We start from the raw sequence: 17,421 nt of genomic DNA, 5'->3' as shown, positions 1-17,421 counted from the left end.
AAACAGCCAAGAATAATAGAATGCCCGGTTAAATATAGAGCGTTTTAAACCGATTAACAGATAACTGCAAATTAGATCGTCCATTAACACGGTTCGTCCATGTTCAAGCGGCATCGTTCGAGAATCAGTCGGAGAATTAGTCCGAGAATTAGTCAGAATACCCTCCGATCGATCGTTTTCCCCCCGAAGTCTCGCAGTCGATCTGTTTCGATTCGCCATTCGCGCGATCCGAATTTAAGTTTCACGAATGTGAATACGAACGAGCCGTACGTACCACTGGCTATCGCACGATCGCTGTGGCAAAACGCTGGCGTACAATTACCGCTATTTGCCGTTAGTTGAAATATACTGTAAACGGTATTGCTCGTGCGTGGAAACTCGCTACTTCGCGCAGCCAGTCGAACTGTTCGATATTTATAGCTAGTCGACAAATACCGCGTACCTATCGTCGAGATTCTACGCAAGCATTGCGAGCGTTACAAACCCCTTCTATATCGTGCAATTGTCGTATCGAATAGCCGCTGCTCGAATCTCGCGCTGCGAATCGCATTCGAAAAATATTATTTAGCTAGCTTTTCGATAGCTCCACCATAGTTGCTGATGTTTCGAGTTTTCGACCAAGCAACTTGTTTGTGATAAAAAACTTTTACGCGATAAGCCATATTGGAATAAAAATTACGATGAGTATAGTGGCGGAAGACAAAGACAGACGATATAACGCGTGGTACATGCTCGATATAGCTTAAATTGTTCCATGTTTACGAAGAAAATTCTGACTGAGGTCGGTCTAATGGAATACGCGGATAGGCGACATAGTAGGGATTCCAAGGAAGCAGCATCGTTCATCCAAGGCGGATGCTGCCATTGGAAACGAAAGAAGACGAAGACAATCTACCAGGAGAAGCTGAGAAGATTCGCCATCCGCGAAGCAAAGCGCTCAACGAATTTTGAACTTACGAGAACGAGTAATGCGGGGCGCGCCTGAAATGGCAGCAAACCCCGTTCTCGATCCTTATGCCTTGAAGCGTGATAGAAGGAAGAACGAGGTTTACGACGGAAGGAATCTGTGGAAACGATCGACCTTCGATAGTCCTCGAACGAAAATAGTGTCGGGAATTAACTGTTGTCAAATACACTCCGCGAAACTTTTCACGGTGATCAATTTTACGCGACCGCATCTGATTTCCCTCAAACTTTTTTTATTCGTGCTTTTTATTTAGATTACTTTTCCGTCTATCTGTTCGAGTGGAATTTTGCAAGCGAAATTTCACTCTCACTTGCCCATCCCGCTAGGAAACTGAAATTTGGAAATTGGAACACATGCTCACTCACCACGATAATACGATGCAATTCCAAAAAATTGACAATTTTTTTATGAAGATGGAAATGCCTAGCTGAAAAGATCCTTTTATCTCGTAATGCGGTTTAATATAAATTGTTTATAAATTTTTGTTAATATAAAAAGTATCGTTGGATGACAGTTAAAGACTGGAGAGTGACAAGTATAATATGCAAATTAAAGAAATTAATAATGATGATTTTTATCGAAAAATGTACAAAAAAGAAGAAAATTATTTTCTGCGTCAAATAAGCAATCAAATGTTGCGGCACAAGAAAATAGCACAGACATGATATCGTTTAGTTTTGATGTACACAATTGGAATTCCTGAAATATACCTTCTAAATGGCTGAAATAATTTATGGAGAAGGGAACAGTAAAATGTTAACATAAAGTAAAAACGAACAAAAATGGGAACAAAAATGAAACGTTAGATTACAAAAATTGACAATTTTTTGTGGAAAATGGAAATGGGGTTTAATGTACATTGTCGGATGACAGTTAAAGAATAAACACTGACAAGTAAAATATCTAAATTAAAGAAATTAAAGAATGAAAACCTGGCGGGCTCATATTTGCTTAGTTGTACAGTTTTCAGATTTTTAACACCTTCAGAGGCTCTCCATCTGATTACGTAAATCTCGAACTCGCGACTTGAGTCAAATAATCTTCCATGTTTATCTTGTAATCATCAGAGAATTCTTTTCCGTGCCTTTATTAGAAATTTCTTCACCCAAAAGTTCATCCAAGAGAAGAGCCAAAACCAAATAGAGCTTATTCAAAGTAGGTTATTCAAAGTTTTCTTTCGCTTAGTTTGCATTTTTTTTTTTACAAGTTTTTAGGATCATTTCCAGGTGGCGAGATAGAATTTTATAATTTTGTTTTGCCTATTTTCCGATCAATACAATGACGAATCTGGAGCGTTTCGTAAAATATCATTTAGACCAAAGTCACTATGAAATCGGGTATTTTATTAGAAGAACGTTACGTTCTCATAAAGCACGTTCATCCCTGGAATACTAATGTGGTATTATAGAAGCGCAAAACAAATTCTTCTGATGTATTATAATGTTCTTTCAGTACTAGCATCGCCTGTAGGTGATCGTCTTCTCTTTTTAGCAATTTACAGCTACTGAGAAATAATCTCTATGTAATTACTGATTTTTAATATACCATATCTTGTATTTATGATAATTAAACGTACTATGCGTTTATTATAATTTATGAAAAGTAGTTCTTACCTTAATTTATCTGTGCCTCTGAGCACAAAGCATGGATTTTACGTTTATGCGGCTCACAAACAGAATTCAAAGATCATCTAATAAAATTAGAAAATACAACTTTCTACTTAATCAAATTCTAACACGAAAGGAAATATTTGAATCTTGGTATATCATGTAAGATTGATACTTATTGCATTTATTTAAATTTATTTAATTAATAACATTCTATAGTTGTCTTAAATTAATATAAGTGCAAAGTTAAAAACATTCAATGCATATTGGTAAATTGAACTTTATATTTCAGTGGAATAACTTTTCTCCCCTATTAAAATTATTAATTATTAGTATTTTTTATGAGCATAGCTAACATAAACTGTTTGCAGAAATAAAAAGTAAGAAGCGATTCAAGTAATTTGTTAAAAGAGTGTCTGTCGTTAAAACTATCAAACGAAGCAACAAAAGTAAAGAGAAAGGACTTAGAACTGGATGTTATTGCTTAACCTTGCTGCGATCTTCGGGTTTTTGTCCTTACTCCTTTTTTTTTCAACTTTGCTGACTTTAACTTGCTTTGAAAGTATCTAACAACATTGTTACGCATATGCTTGTTTGCGTTCTCTTAGCATTATACCTTTGACAAAAGACTATCGAAATATTTACATATAAGGTCTTTGGTTCTTTTTTATCCAGTAATGTTAAGACACAAGTTAACGATGGAAATCAATCATAGAAGGGAAATATTTCGAAACCTTGACTGACAGCAAAGTCGAATAGAAAGATAAATAAATATAAAATTACGCTATGACAGCTTTGTTCTTGTTCGAAATTATAATAATTAACCAATAAGGTTTCTGAAACATGCTGGGCATATCGGCAGTGGATGCTTATGGTCTACATTCCAAAATTTAGGGACGCGTTGATACAAAATTATATTACACGATGTATACACTAGATATTACATATGTAAATAAAAGAGAAAATAACAGTTCGAAAAAGTTTGTTTGCAAACGACACTATCGTCATATATGCACAATTTGTTCTAAATAAATAACTTTAATAGAATGTACCGAATATTTGGACTAACAGACGCCAACGATACAATTACGATTATTCTGTATTTTCGACTTCTTTTTCGCGTAGAATCACCCCCTTCCGCTTGTATCACCAAGTTACCAACCACCCTGTATATACTGTACAAAAGATATACAGCGCGGAGGATGCCATAATGTGGTAGTAACAATCTTTCGTGGGTGAAAAGATTTCAAAGATTTTAAGGTCGTCTGCATTTTTGCTAATTATTTGCCCTACTTTTTTTTATGTCTAGTATATCCGAGCGTGTTGGGACGATTTCAACGACACCTAATACAAGGTAGTTCGAGGGTAAATAAAAATGTAGGCAACAAATTTTACGTCGTAATAAGTGTCCGAAGTAGAAGAAATAGGTTTCTGTTTATATCGATGGAACGTCGGAATCGGCAGGTCGCCGAAGTCCATATATTTTTATCACCTTGGATTACTTGTAGCGCGTGTTGGCAGGAGACATAGTAAAAACTGTAAATAACGATCGACATTGCTAAAACATTTTACTATGAAAGTGGAATTTTCATTTACTGAGCAAGTATGTAGATATGCTGCATGTGTATGAAAAGACTCAGCAGATTCTAGTAACGTCACAAGCACTGTATGCTGAACCCTATCCAGATTGCGCCCACCCTTCATGCTGTATGTGTCATATGTAAAAAATTAAGAAACACTGAATGCTTAAATACACGAAATCCTAGACGTCGTTTAGAAAATTAGGACAAAAATGAGAAAGAAAATTATTTTGTAAATTGTACATTGTAATGCGTACGAATGATAAGTTTTCCTCCATTTGATCTTATTTAAATTTTAATAATCATTCTTCTCTTCCGCCAAAATGATCATGTTCCAAGTTGTTTGAAATACTGAAAATGTCACATTAAAATAATCGACTAATTATTTAGATAACAGGTACAATTTGTGATACATTGAATGCTGGTACGTAACTTTTTTGGAATATGTTAAAAAGAATCTTTTCTTTCTACATGCAATATAATATACATTTCTGCAATTATAGAATCTAAAAGCAGCTGCGATTTCTCGCGATTTGCTTAGTTTTATAGACCGAAAGTCATAAAGACGCTCGCTTTGAAACCTGACGCTTTTTCTCATTAAAATTATGTAATGACCCAGTTATTGACCTTTATGTCCCAATTCATGCAAAATACATCGTGTCATAAGTAGATCCTATTTTTGAGAAACAATTTTATTTCGACCAGGTATCAGCTTTCTGTTTTTAGATTACTATATTATTATCCTTGCACTATTATCCTAACGTTTAGAGTGAAACGTAAACCACGATAAATTTCTTTTACGTCAATACTGTTTCGCCGGGAGGAACAAAAATTGTGAGAATTTTCGTAGGTCGTTTTATGACACGCCACGTTCAGAGACAAGATGTTAACTTTCAAGCCACGATCTTGCCATTCAGAATGATCTCTTTCAACAATAGAATAGTTATCTGCAATATCATTTTGAGATATTCAAAGTTAGTTAGAATTTCTTTTCGTTTATAGAATCGCGATATTTACGGGTATGCTATAAAACCGATGCTACACAAACTTCATTTTTAATATAGAATAAAATGACACCGAAAAGAACGATTATTTTATTTCCATTAAAAGCGGACAATGCTTTAAAAAAGTGATATTGGACGCTCTTTTTCCAAATATCGGGTTTCCCCATTACATTATAATGTTACAGCAATGAAAGTAATTACGTATGGTTACTCTAATTAATATTCCGTCACGCCTTAAAACAGAATAACTTTTTAAAATTACGGTAACGACATAGTTTCACTGTTGATATAACTATTATGTACTTGAACTGGGGTGATCGCTCAAGTAACTGGCGTTTCCCCGAGCTGTCTCCACCCATTCTCGTCTGGTTAGTTTGTGTTCTAGCCCGTTACGTCCTTCCCTTTCATCGGCCAAAAAGAGAACTACTACTACTACTACTACTACTACAAATACTAAAAGCGAGCATAGTGACAAAGTAGTAACAAGTATGACTTCCCATGCCCTGGATGATCCAGAGGTTGAGGAGTCATTGATAGTTGTCCTCTTCTATGGCAGTTTGCCGGGTCTCTTCGGCTCATAGCCTCTTCTTCCTTCGGGCGCAATGCCCGCTGAAACTTCCATCTAAGCTCGAGACTTTCTAAATAGCAAACCAAAAAATAAAGTACAAAGGTGAAATAAAAAGATAAATCGCGGAAGCTGATCCAAGTACTCATGGATGAACAACGATCATATAGCGATCGCTGTCTGTTCGCACGTGCATGCTCGAGCAATATTAACGTTCGTATCGAAAACCACTCGCGATCACGATCACGAAATTCGAAAAATCGACGGGCAAAGGCAGAGACGATGACATGTTTCATTCGCGCCAGTTCTACCGACGATTATTCGAATGAAATTCTCTGAAATAGATTGGTCACGCGAAAACGCGTCTACCCGGCCACAGGTCCACCTCCACGGATTAAACTTGAAAATCCTGATCTGAGAAGATGATTAGTTTGTGTAATTTTTATTTAACGGACTAACGCTCTTTCATTTTGTCTTTTACTACTTCGATTCTGATTAACTCTACTTTATTAATTTAATAGTAACTAAGTAACACTACTGTATTAATTTAATAAACCAGAACAAAATTTTAATATTGCAGAGAAGGTAGCGAAAAAGACTGAGACTCGATCAAATGGAATAACTGACTCTAAATATATTACTAAGAAAGAAATAATCTCAGATAATCTCTTTATCAAAGCACATAAGCGAAAATGCAGAAGCAGTGTTCAAAATTATTGCTTTGATTAACTGATATTTTAAATTCTAGGAGAAGTGAAATAAACGAACGCGACTTATTCCCTTAACCTACGATTTATGTTTGAGAATGCCCGTAATATTTACGTTTGGTCCGATCATCATACTACGGGCTATGCCCGTAATATTTACGTTTGGTTCGATCATCGCACTACGGGCTATGCCCGTAGTTGTAGGTTAAGGGGTTAATATTGTCACGATTAATTCATTGCTAAAGATCAAGTATATTCGTGTAGATATTTGCCATTTGCAAATATTCATACGGAATATTAACATGCATATTTATAAATAACGCGAATATATTCTCAAGTGTATATGTTTAACTTAATTATTAAAAAACTAATTATTATCATCGCGCTGTGCAAGAAGACCCATCTTAAACTAATAAATTTGAAAAAAAGAGCGTTACTACTCACGGGTATAAAAGATACCCGCGTTCACTATGCTCGCAAAGAATTCTACGTAATACAACCAGTCACCCGTGCCGATTCGGGTCTTTTATCCTACGGCATAATTGAGTGACCAGAAGAACAGACATGCATGCGACTCACCGTTCGAAGCAGACAAACAGAGAACGTTACCGTGGATGCTGCGCTATCCCAGCGAATTTCATCCGGGAGACTAACATCAGACAGGAACCGTTGAAAGGCTAATAATAGAAATACAGACTGCGAAAAATCTGTTACGAAACAAAACAGGATGAGTGATCGCTGACTATTTGAAAAGTTGGAGATAATGAAAAATGAAGGTTTATTAACTTTAGTAACTTTAGCAATAATAAAGATTGAAATTCTAATAAAATTTGATAAGTATAAAAACTGAGACTCTAATATGAATGTGTAAAATCTAAAATAATCTGTCGTATGTTAGTCATTTGTTTTATAATTCGGTATTAAGACTTTAACTCTTATTTTATTTTAACGAAAAAATAACCTCAGAAAATGCTATCCTCCTAAATTTTCAGTCAAATTGTATTTCTGCATTGATAGTGATCAAAGAAAAATATACAGAATAGACATAACTGAAAGTAGGTATGTAAAAATACTTACATACTTGGCTTTTGTGCCACTGTTAGAACACTCCTGAAGAAGATGACGAAGTTGAAGTAGTGATATGTCTATAACAAAACATAAGATATTAAAATCGGTAACACATAATAACAAACGTGAAACTTTAGCAACAATAAAGACTAAACTCTAATAAATATGTAAATTGGAACTCTAATATAAAAGGTTGAGAACAACATATTCAGTGATTTTTGATGCGTATCAGCCAGTTTTATTGTACTTTAATGTTAAGATTTTAAGACTTTATTTCAATTAAAGAGGGCATTTACAGTTTTCTAAATTATCAATCATTTTTATTGTATAATAAATTTATTGTATAAGAGAACAAACTGAAATACAATATTTAAAACTACTTACATTCTTGAGCTCCTGCAGAAGCTTTGTCCTCTTGAGAGATGCGCTGACTCTAATACCGAAAAAGAATATTCAAAAGAATATGAAATAGGATCACATTACCGTGAGCGTTAAAATTATAATCGGCGAACAAGAACTCTAACGTCGCGTACAAAATTATGTGATAAAATTTTATTATTTTCGCGTGTGATTATTTAATTGGATTAAATTATTAGAGTAATAAAAGACCGACGCCGCCAATACGTTAGAATATGTTGCAAACCTGACGCAGCACGATCCATGTTATCGGTACGAAATAAGACGACTAAATGACTCCTTGTACGTTAGTTTCGCCGAGTAACTTACAAAGTGTGAGGGAGGGGGGAAGGGGGACACAAGAGCCGGTGGCACAAGCAGCTACGCAGTTAACGATCTAGACAAAGAAATGTATACATCAACAAAAACATTCCTAGTCTACGAAGCACTTTCTTTCGAATTGCGCAGCACAATTCTTTCTCTACGTCGATATTTACAAATATCGTACAATAATTCGTAGCCCTACTGGCAACATCACAGACACATTTGTCTAACTTATTACTTTAGTTACCTTACTTTATAATCTTAATTTCGTTAAACAAAGCAAGATTGAAACAACAGCATGGAGAAAGTGAAAAATTACTTAAAATTACTGTCCCGCAATGACACAGTATGCAGATGAAGTCTTAAGCGCTTTTTGAGTGCGTATTCGCTTTTAATACTAATATAAAAATAATAAACGTGAAACGATATTTATTTTTAAGTCCAAAATGTAGTAAGAGAATAATTTTTTCTCGGTTGAAAATTTGAAGTCCATTGATATTTTCTCTATATCATTTTTATTATCACGACGTAGTACCTGAAGTTTTGACCGATCTAATGATTTTTATTCTTAGAAATATCCTGAATGAACGGGGAATTAAGAAATGTGTAATGAAGGATATAAATAATGGAAATTAATTATGGTGGAGGAATCAACGAAGAAAAGTTATTTTACTAATTATTATACGAATGAATATTCAAAATGTCGCTCAACGACTACTAAACTATCTAATTAACACTAACCTCACCACCCCTAGTCAAATGACTGGTTTAAATATCTAATTTAAAATTGTACATTTATCGTTATATCTTTTGTTCATTTAGCTTTACGTGAATTTTTATATTCTCCGATTAATTGATTTCTCAACTTTTAAAACCAGTTATTTGACCGGGCCTGGTGAGATTAGTGTCAAAAGCCAGCCTGAAATTTTCATCAATTTCTGATCTTCGGTTGATTTTCAGTATTTTGCCTTCACTTTTCACCAAACATTAGATATGACAAACGAAATGCAATGTAAGACCTGCTAACGTTTAGGTCATGTTGCTTCTAATTGCAACGGACTGTCGCAGCGTTAAATTCAACGATGAATTACGATCCAGATGCAAGTATTGATCCAGATTTCCGTATCGAAGAAAGGAAGGATAACACAAATCAACCTTGTTGCGTTTCGTGTAAAAATTCTGATCATCCTGTTCATATCAAGATTACTCTCAACGCTTATTGTTAGTGTTAAAAAGGCGATGACAAAAGAGAATTTGGAATATTAACGAAGAGCGAAACAAATAAACAACAACAAGTAACAAGAAACAAATAACTCAAAAATTACTTGCAGTAAAATTCCATCGAATAGTAAACTAGATAGTTGTCCTAACCTCTGTATTCCCTTATTTCATCGCGATATATCTGATGGCTAAATATGAAAAGAGATTCCGCGAGTCGAAGCGCGCCATAACTGACGCGACGATATTAGCGTATATAGCGATATTAGCGGTAGCGTTCGACTTTGTTGTCGTATTTCACCTTGTCATTATGAACAAACAGCACACTGAGGAACGTGTAATGTAAGATATTCACGCGTTGCGGGAAATGCATAAGCAATAATGAGCTTTGTAGAAATAATCAATTAATTAATATTCACTGAATACTAACACGCACGTGCACTTTCTGGGAACGCTTCACTATCCGCCGTAGATATTGCAGGTTCGAGCGGCCATGCGAGTAAGATTCGTTTCTTTAATTATAGCGGAGTTATTATAACACTCGCGATGACGTTATTTTGTGAAGCGGTAATACGCGTAATAAATTTACTATTAAGACGCGCACGTGTGTAGAACTGACGCCATTTGCGTGATGGGTAACGTTAGGACGCATGCGCTAGCGGGTCGCGTCGAACATATGTGGTGGTTCGCCTCGTCGATGCGGCATCGTTTAAGAGTATGTACGGTCGGCTCGGTGTAAGTTCCTATTATGAAGGAATAAAGTCGGGTCGATATGATCTCCAGGGCTGAGCTGAAAGGGTTCATACAAACCTTGGCGGGTGCAGCGCAGATGTTAAATGTTTCAGTCAAAAAATTTCAGTTGGATAAAGATAAGGATGAGGGGATTAGGGAGATAAGAAATTTGATTAAAGGCATCCTGTCTTCCTTGGAACAATGTGGAGAGCAGAAGGCTAGAAGGAGAAAGAGAAGAAGAGAGCCTATCGAGATCGAAAGAAGGGTAGACAGGACAGAAGAAAGAATGAAAAAGAAGCGATGATGACTAAAGACAGGTCTTAAAAGAGGGAAAGTCATGCCAGCTAAAATAATGAGAGTAGTGGGTTTCCGAGACGAGGAGGAGGAATACCGCCAGGGCGATGGGGCAGAAGGTAGAGTGGTTAAAATTAAGGATTCAGAAGGATTGGATAAGGATCGCGACAAAAGCAGATTGCGTCGGAAATTGCTTTCAACAGGTTGTTATCGAAGAGAGAGGCGTACCAAGGAATAGGAGATGGAAGGAAGCCATTCTAGATAAAGTTGAAGAAGGCTGTGAATGGCTTCAAGTTTATAGAAGAATAATGGCGGCTAGGAGCACCTTGGAAGGAGCTATGGGGGTGCGTAAAACGAGAGCCGGCCATATATTCATTGAATTCGACAGGTCGGTGGCGGTGAACGAGGTGGCGGTCAAGTTAAGAGCCGCTCTGAGTGACAATACGGAGGTGGCTGCTCTCGTCAACAGAGCAACCTTACAGACCAGGAATATCGATCCCTTTACCAGCAAGGAGAAGGTCGACGCTTCCGATTACGCCATAGGAGCGGTACTTCAACAGCGCGTCAACGATACTTGGCAGCCCCTAGGTTTCATGACGAAATCGCTATCCCCCGCGCAACGAAAGTAGAACGCATACGATCGAGAATTACTCGCGATGTACACCGCGGTGAAACGATTCAGGCACGCTGTCGAAGGGAGAGATTTCGCGATTTATACTGATCACAAACCCCTACGCGTACGTATACGCGTATATAAACGTATACGCGTTTGATCAAAATCCCGACAAGTGTTCGCCGAGACAGTTTGGACACTTAGACTACGTAGGACAATTTACGACCGATATCCGACACATTAAAGGGGTAGACAATAACGTAGCCGATACTCTACCACGAATAGAAGCGATCGGGAAATCCGTCCATCATCAAACGTTAGCCGCAGCGCAAGAAGATGATACCGAGCTACGCGAAATCACTGAGTCCGGCTCTAGCGCGCTGCAATTGACAAAAATACGATTTCCCGATCAGGATGTCGGAATTTATTGCGATCTCACGAACGAAACCTCGCGACCGTACGTACCGGAACCGTTACGTCGCGCCGTATTTCAGTCGTTACATAGACTTTCCCATCCGGGAATACGCGCTACGCAAAAATGGGTGACAACACGTTTCGTCTGGCCGTCCATTAATAAAGGTTGTCGAACTTGGGCGCGACAGTGTATACCATGTTAACGCTGCAAAGTCACCAGGCACGTATCCTAGCATGTCGGAACGTTCAAAACGTTAGAAGGCCGGTTCCAACACATACACTAGACATTATCGTCATGCCATATTCACAAGGTTATGGATATTATCCAAAGTGTATCGATCGTTTCTCGCGTTGGCCCGAAGCCACTCCCATCGTCGATATGGAAGCGCCAACCGTTGCTTCGGCCGTCCTTTCCACTTGGATAGCTCGGATGGTAGAGCGCCTACACAGACAATTAAAAGCGGCGATAAAGTGTCTCGACACGAGCAACTGGATCGACATTTTACCCATTATATTATTAAGCATTCGAACCGCGATAAAGGAGGACTTAAACACAACGGCAGCCGAAATGATTTACGGCACCGGCATACGATTGCCGGCGAAATTTTTCATAGCAACCGAGCAGCAGGCCAACTCGGAGTACGCGAACCGGCTTAAAGAAGGGATGGGGAAGGTCAGGCCGCATCCGGTCACGCATCATGGCGAAAAGAAAATTTTCGTTTTCTTAGAATTAGAAACCGTATGTTTTCTTATGTCATGACGCGATAGGGGGCCCTTTCCAGCCGCCGTATGACGGAACGTTTGAAGTCATAAAAAGAGGCGAAAAAATTACACCGCCGAAATTAATAATCGCGACGTAACGGTTTCCACAGACCGTCTAAAACCGGCGTTTGTAGTATAAGGAAAAATCGCCGTATCTCTTGACATACTAATTCCGGTAGATCAGGCGAACGCGAACGACGAAAACAGCGCAAGCAGCGATCGAATCGCGGAAGAAAACTCCAGGAATAGGTATGTTGCGCGGTCCGGACGTAGGGTCCGCTTTATCGATCAGTTCCCGGCAGGTTTCGGTTAGACGTCGTAAATTGTCGGATCGAGTGTATCGATAATTAAAAAAAAAAAAGAAAATAACGATGACAAATAGAAACTCTGTAAATATTTCAAAAGTTTAACTTAATAAAAACGTTATCACTGGTAGGGGGTGATGTAGCGGCACATGAGTCAGAACACAATTTAAATGATGTTGTTGTTTTGCCTCGGAGTATCAAGACCGTTAGGTTCCAAGTAATGTAAGAACAAATAATATCCGGGCAAAACAATGTCGCCGCTTCGTGCAACCGTCAAACGTAGAAGACTTCGATTTTCCGGTTCTCTCCCGATCAGCATAAATAAACGGACGCAACCGAAAAGAATTTAATTATCGAGAGTTATCAACCAGTTATCTATCGAATATTTATTAGCGATCTTACTTTGCGACTTATACACTGTACGGGCGTCTTAGCGATTATGGTTTGCATACATATTTATTCAATTATTTTAAATATATTCGACAATTTCAACAACGAGCAATCTCGTCTAATACATTTCACGATCAAACATTGTCTACAAAAGTCATCTACAACAATATTTCTGAAGTGCGATCGACAATACACATAAAAGAAATGCCAAAAGCAAGAAGGAATCGTAGAGGTAGAGGCTATACCAGCAGGAAACGTGCAAAAAACGTTTGACTAAACGTTTCCCGAAATTAGAAGAGAAGAAGAAAAAATTAGAAAAAATTAGGAATACCTTAAAATTAGGAAACCACAGAACAAACAGAAATTAGTTTTATCCATCGAACTCACCTATACCCGAACGCGATCTAGGGCTGCATTGCCAATAGTTTAGGAAAGCGATAATTATTCTCGTTTTATAAACTACATAGAGAGTTAAGACCAGAATTTTGATAATAAATATATAAGTAAATAAAATCGAATAAATTACCAGTTACGAGACATTGAAATTATTTATTTATTCCTAGAAAACTTTAATCCTTCCCGCGCTAGTACTCTCCTACCCACAGCAGCTAAGCTGGAACGTGGAGTTTATTTACCAGTCGTATTAATACAATAGTTAATGCTACTCCTACAGTCATATCAACGAATTAGAATATCAAGAATATGACAGTTTGAAAATTAAAAATAGTGTTGCACTTTAGAAAGGCGCGACAAGTTTTCAATCTATTCCATTCAGTCGTTAGCCTTGGTTCGAAAATAACGAACGAGAGTCGAACTGATTGAAATAGTTTAACGACTATTTCTGGTGGCAGCAACTACAGTTTTGATTCAAGCGTCAATTTGAGAAAGCTAGGGCCCGAAATCGAGAATAATAAGTAACGGTTACGAATACCGAAGATCAAAACCGGATCGTAACAGTAAATAATGATTAGGAAAGATAACGAATAAATGGAACTTGTTAATAATAATAATAATAACAAGAATAAGTTTCCTTAAATATCATAAAATGCATTTACCTTAAATTTCTGCCAACGAAAATTCTTGAATTTGATACAAAATGATAGCTAATAAAATGAATGAAACAAAAGCTTTAAAAAACAACTAATATTAACAGGAATGGGAATAAGGGAAGGGTTGCATATACAAGGATGCGTAAGAGTGCACTTAGAAAAATCAAAATAATTGAAAATATAATTAGAACGCGGGAAGAAGATATCGCCCGAAAATTGTATATTATTTATTTAGTAAAAATTTTATTTATTTCTATTACATATGTCTATGGAAGATTCAGAGGCCAATTAGCGTAAATCCTACTTTCTCTGAAAAGGACTTACGTAGCTCCAAAAATAATTTATTCTTAAAAATTTTAATTAATAAATCAATTAACTCGCTACTTTCATGCATATATAGTAGATTACGGTATTGACCACGAAATTACTAAGCACAATTATTCCGAGCATAAGCGCAAACAATGAGAATCATTTCGAAGTCGTGACAAGTCTAAGCATTATCGTTTGTTATGTAAAAAATAATTGTACACTGCTTAACTGAATTAAGCAAAAAAAGATGAAAATACACGTATTTCCAGGAAATTGCCCTTTTTCTGCTAGTGAATTCCAACATTTATCTAATGAGCAAAATTTATTCGATTGCGATAATGGCGAACGAGACGAAAATTTAAAAAAGAAAACTGTCACAAGAAAACTCTGCTGGATGATTTTCCACTTTATAAGATTAACGGTTCATCGATCAATGTTTTCCAAAACTCATTGTACAGGAGTACTTTTATGTTTTTTCTTTGTTATAAACATTTTTAAACTTCATGATTCATGGCATACTTAAACTTTGGAGTTGAAAGCTATATTTTACAAAAAAATTTTGTACGATGATCCGGGTTATGCCAATATTTCCGTTTGGCACTGTATTAGCATAAGCGAACAGCCTAACTTCCAGTCGGCTTGACAAAAATCGAACGACTAGCGCAAACAACTAGCGATCGCTTATTTTTCATAGCTCGGAATATAGTTATGGACATTAAGACGAAATTGTTACCGGAGAAAATACAAAAGTTATGTAGTTCAATACGACAAGATTTCTACAGGTTTTCTACATGTTATGTATATAGAAACGAAAAATGTAATAAAAATGAAAAGCCACCTAAAATAAGAAGGTTAAATATATTTGTGTTCACTTACCTTTATATGAAGAATAGTTTCCTGTCCGGTTACTGCATTACCCTATCTATTATTGAACAAATTTTTAGGTTACAATTATTTACACAAAGCTACTACGCGTGCGAATGTCTTTTTATTTTATAAACCTTTATGTATAAAAACTCTATCCACGTTAAATCAATCTCTTTTTATAGAAACTTAATATAGAAAGTTAATTTTCTAGATAGAAAAATTAAAACTTTCAGTAAATTCATGTACAACGCGCACTCTACTGCGTACCGCATACGAATGACGAGTGAACGTTATCGAATTCTACGGCGACCGCTTAGATAGTGACGAGGACGGATTAATATTGCTCAGTAATTGGTTAAGCTTTGAGCCTATGGGCGGTATCTGTACGCGATTACTGCGCAAGGACCATTTCATGACATGCTCCACCTCTCCCCCTCCTTCGCCCGCCGCTCACACAGCCCCACAAGAAGTAAAAATAGGCCACCGATCTGTCCTGTTTTGCGACCAAATTTTCAGGACGGAAAAAGAAAGAAAAGACAATATCGTGTAAAAGTACGGTTTTTAAACGGCTTAAATTAAATTACAAACTGTAATGTTAAAAATGTAAACCCAACACAAAATATGGTATGGCTACGTCGTACCGTCGCGTAACGGCACTTTTACCAGAACCACTTTCAAACAGTTCTGCCCGAGCAGCCGAGCTAAACGGGCGTGTGCAACAGTGCTCCGGAGAAAGTGCGGCAAGTGGGGAAGAGAAAACTACGAACGGCTACGCCTATAGCCAAACGGCGGAAACCCGTGTCCTATATCAAGAAGCCTCAAAATAGCAGCCTGGAACTCTAACGGCCTACAACAAAGGGCCCTAGAAACTAAAACATTCCTGTCCAGCAGTAACACCGATATACTACTCGTCTCAGAAACACACCTCACAATAAAAAGCTACATAAAAATACCGCACTACACCATATACGACACCAAGCATCCCTCAGGGAAAGTACACGGAGGGACGGCAGTAGTAATAAAAACGACATTAAACATCACCTACACAGCCAGGTCAGTAAGGAACATATACAAGCAACCACCGTTACCGTACAGACTAACAGCAACCAACTGCAGTTGCCAGCAGTATACGTACCGCCGCGACACAAAATCATAACGCAAATGTGGGAAGACTACTTCCGACACTTAGGTGACAAGTATATTGCTGCGGGAGACTATAACTCAAAGCACACGCTATGGGGATCAAGAATCACCACACCTCGAGGCAGAACCCTGGAAAGATACATCAGAAATAATAACCTCAATATATTATCCACAGGAAGACCGACATACTGGCCGACAGACCTGAGCAAAATACCTGACCTGCTAGACTTTGCAGTTACAAAGGGACTAAACGCAAATAAACTAAACATAGCATCCAGCCTCGAGCTTAGCTCCGAACATACGCCCATAATAATTTCATACAGAAACAAACCAATACTTTACAGCAGCACAGAGAAGCTATGCAATAAAACCACCAAATGGCAAATATTCAAAGAAATAATAGAGAGCAAAATCAGCTGCAACATCCCACTGAAAACACCTGAACACATCGATCAAGCAGTAACAACACTCACAGAAACTATCCAAGAAGCAGCAAGGGCAACCACTATACCTGAAACAACCAACAGACAAACAAAAACAGTTCCACTAGACATCCTCGAAAAATTAGAGAAAAAAGAAAAGCGAAAGCAAAATGGCAAAAACACAGAACAAAAGAAAACAAAAAAACACCTAAACAAACTCACAAAATAAATAAAGAACAAAATAAAAGAGCACAACAACAACGAGTTCACAAAGTTCATCGAGTCACTATCTGCTCACGAAAACAACAATTACTCCCTATGGAAAGTCACAAAAAAATAAAGAAGACAACAAAAATGGTACCAACAATCAGAAGAGCAGACAACACATGGGCAAGAAGCAACGAAGAGCAAGCTGAAGAATTTTCCAACCACCTAGGCAACACATTCACCCCACACAACATCAACAATAGCAACCACAATAGTCATACGGACGAGGATGCGCTAACTACTAGTACACCAACTGACAATCACCATACCCAAAGCAACCGCACAAGAAATCAGAAACATAATTGAGGAAACAAAAAACAATAAAGCACCAGGAATCGACCTAATTAACAGCCAAATCTTGAAAAACCTTCCGCCAAAAGCGATAAGACAAACCACAATAATAGTAAACGCAATACTA

At 37.3% G+C, this 17,421-nt stretch overlaps 1 long non-coding RNA gene across 1 annotated transcript; it reads right to left on the bottom strand.

Annotated features, from left to right (window-relative positions):
• Positions 1-7,122: 7,122 nt before the first annotated feature.
• On the bottom strand, positions 7,123-7,924 carry LOC117241308. The gene is made up of 3 exons (XR_004494939.1): positions 7,883-7,924; positions 7,508-7,575; positions 7,123-7,137 (listed from the first exon to the last, which is right to left on the bottom strand). It is a non-coding gene; the product is annotated as an uncharacterized LOC117241308 (long non-coding RNA).
• Positions 7,925-17,421: the final 9,497 nt, after the last annotated feature.

This window comes from Bombus vosnesenskii, unplaced genomic scaffold (assembly GCF_011952255.1).
Source record: "Bombus vosnesenskii isolate JDL3184/JDL3185 unplaced genomic scaffold, Bvos_JDL3184-5_v1.1 scf7180000015647, whole genome shotgun sequence".
Classification (NCBI taxonomy): Eukaryota; Metazoa; Arthropoda; class Insecta; order Hymenoptera; family Apidae; genus Bombus; species Bombus vosnesenskii.
Note: the sequence above shows the minus strand (reverse complement) of the source record. Positions and strands in the feature narration are given on the sequence as shown.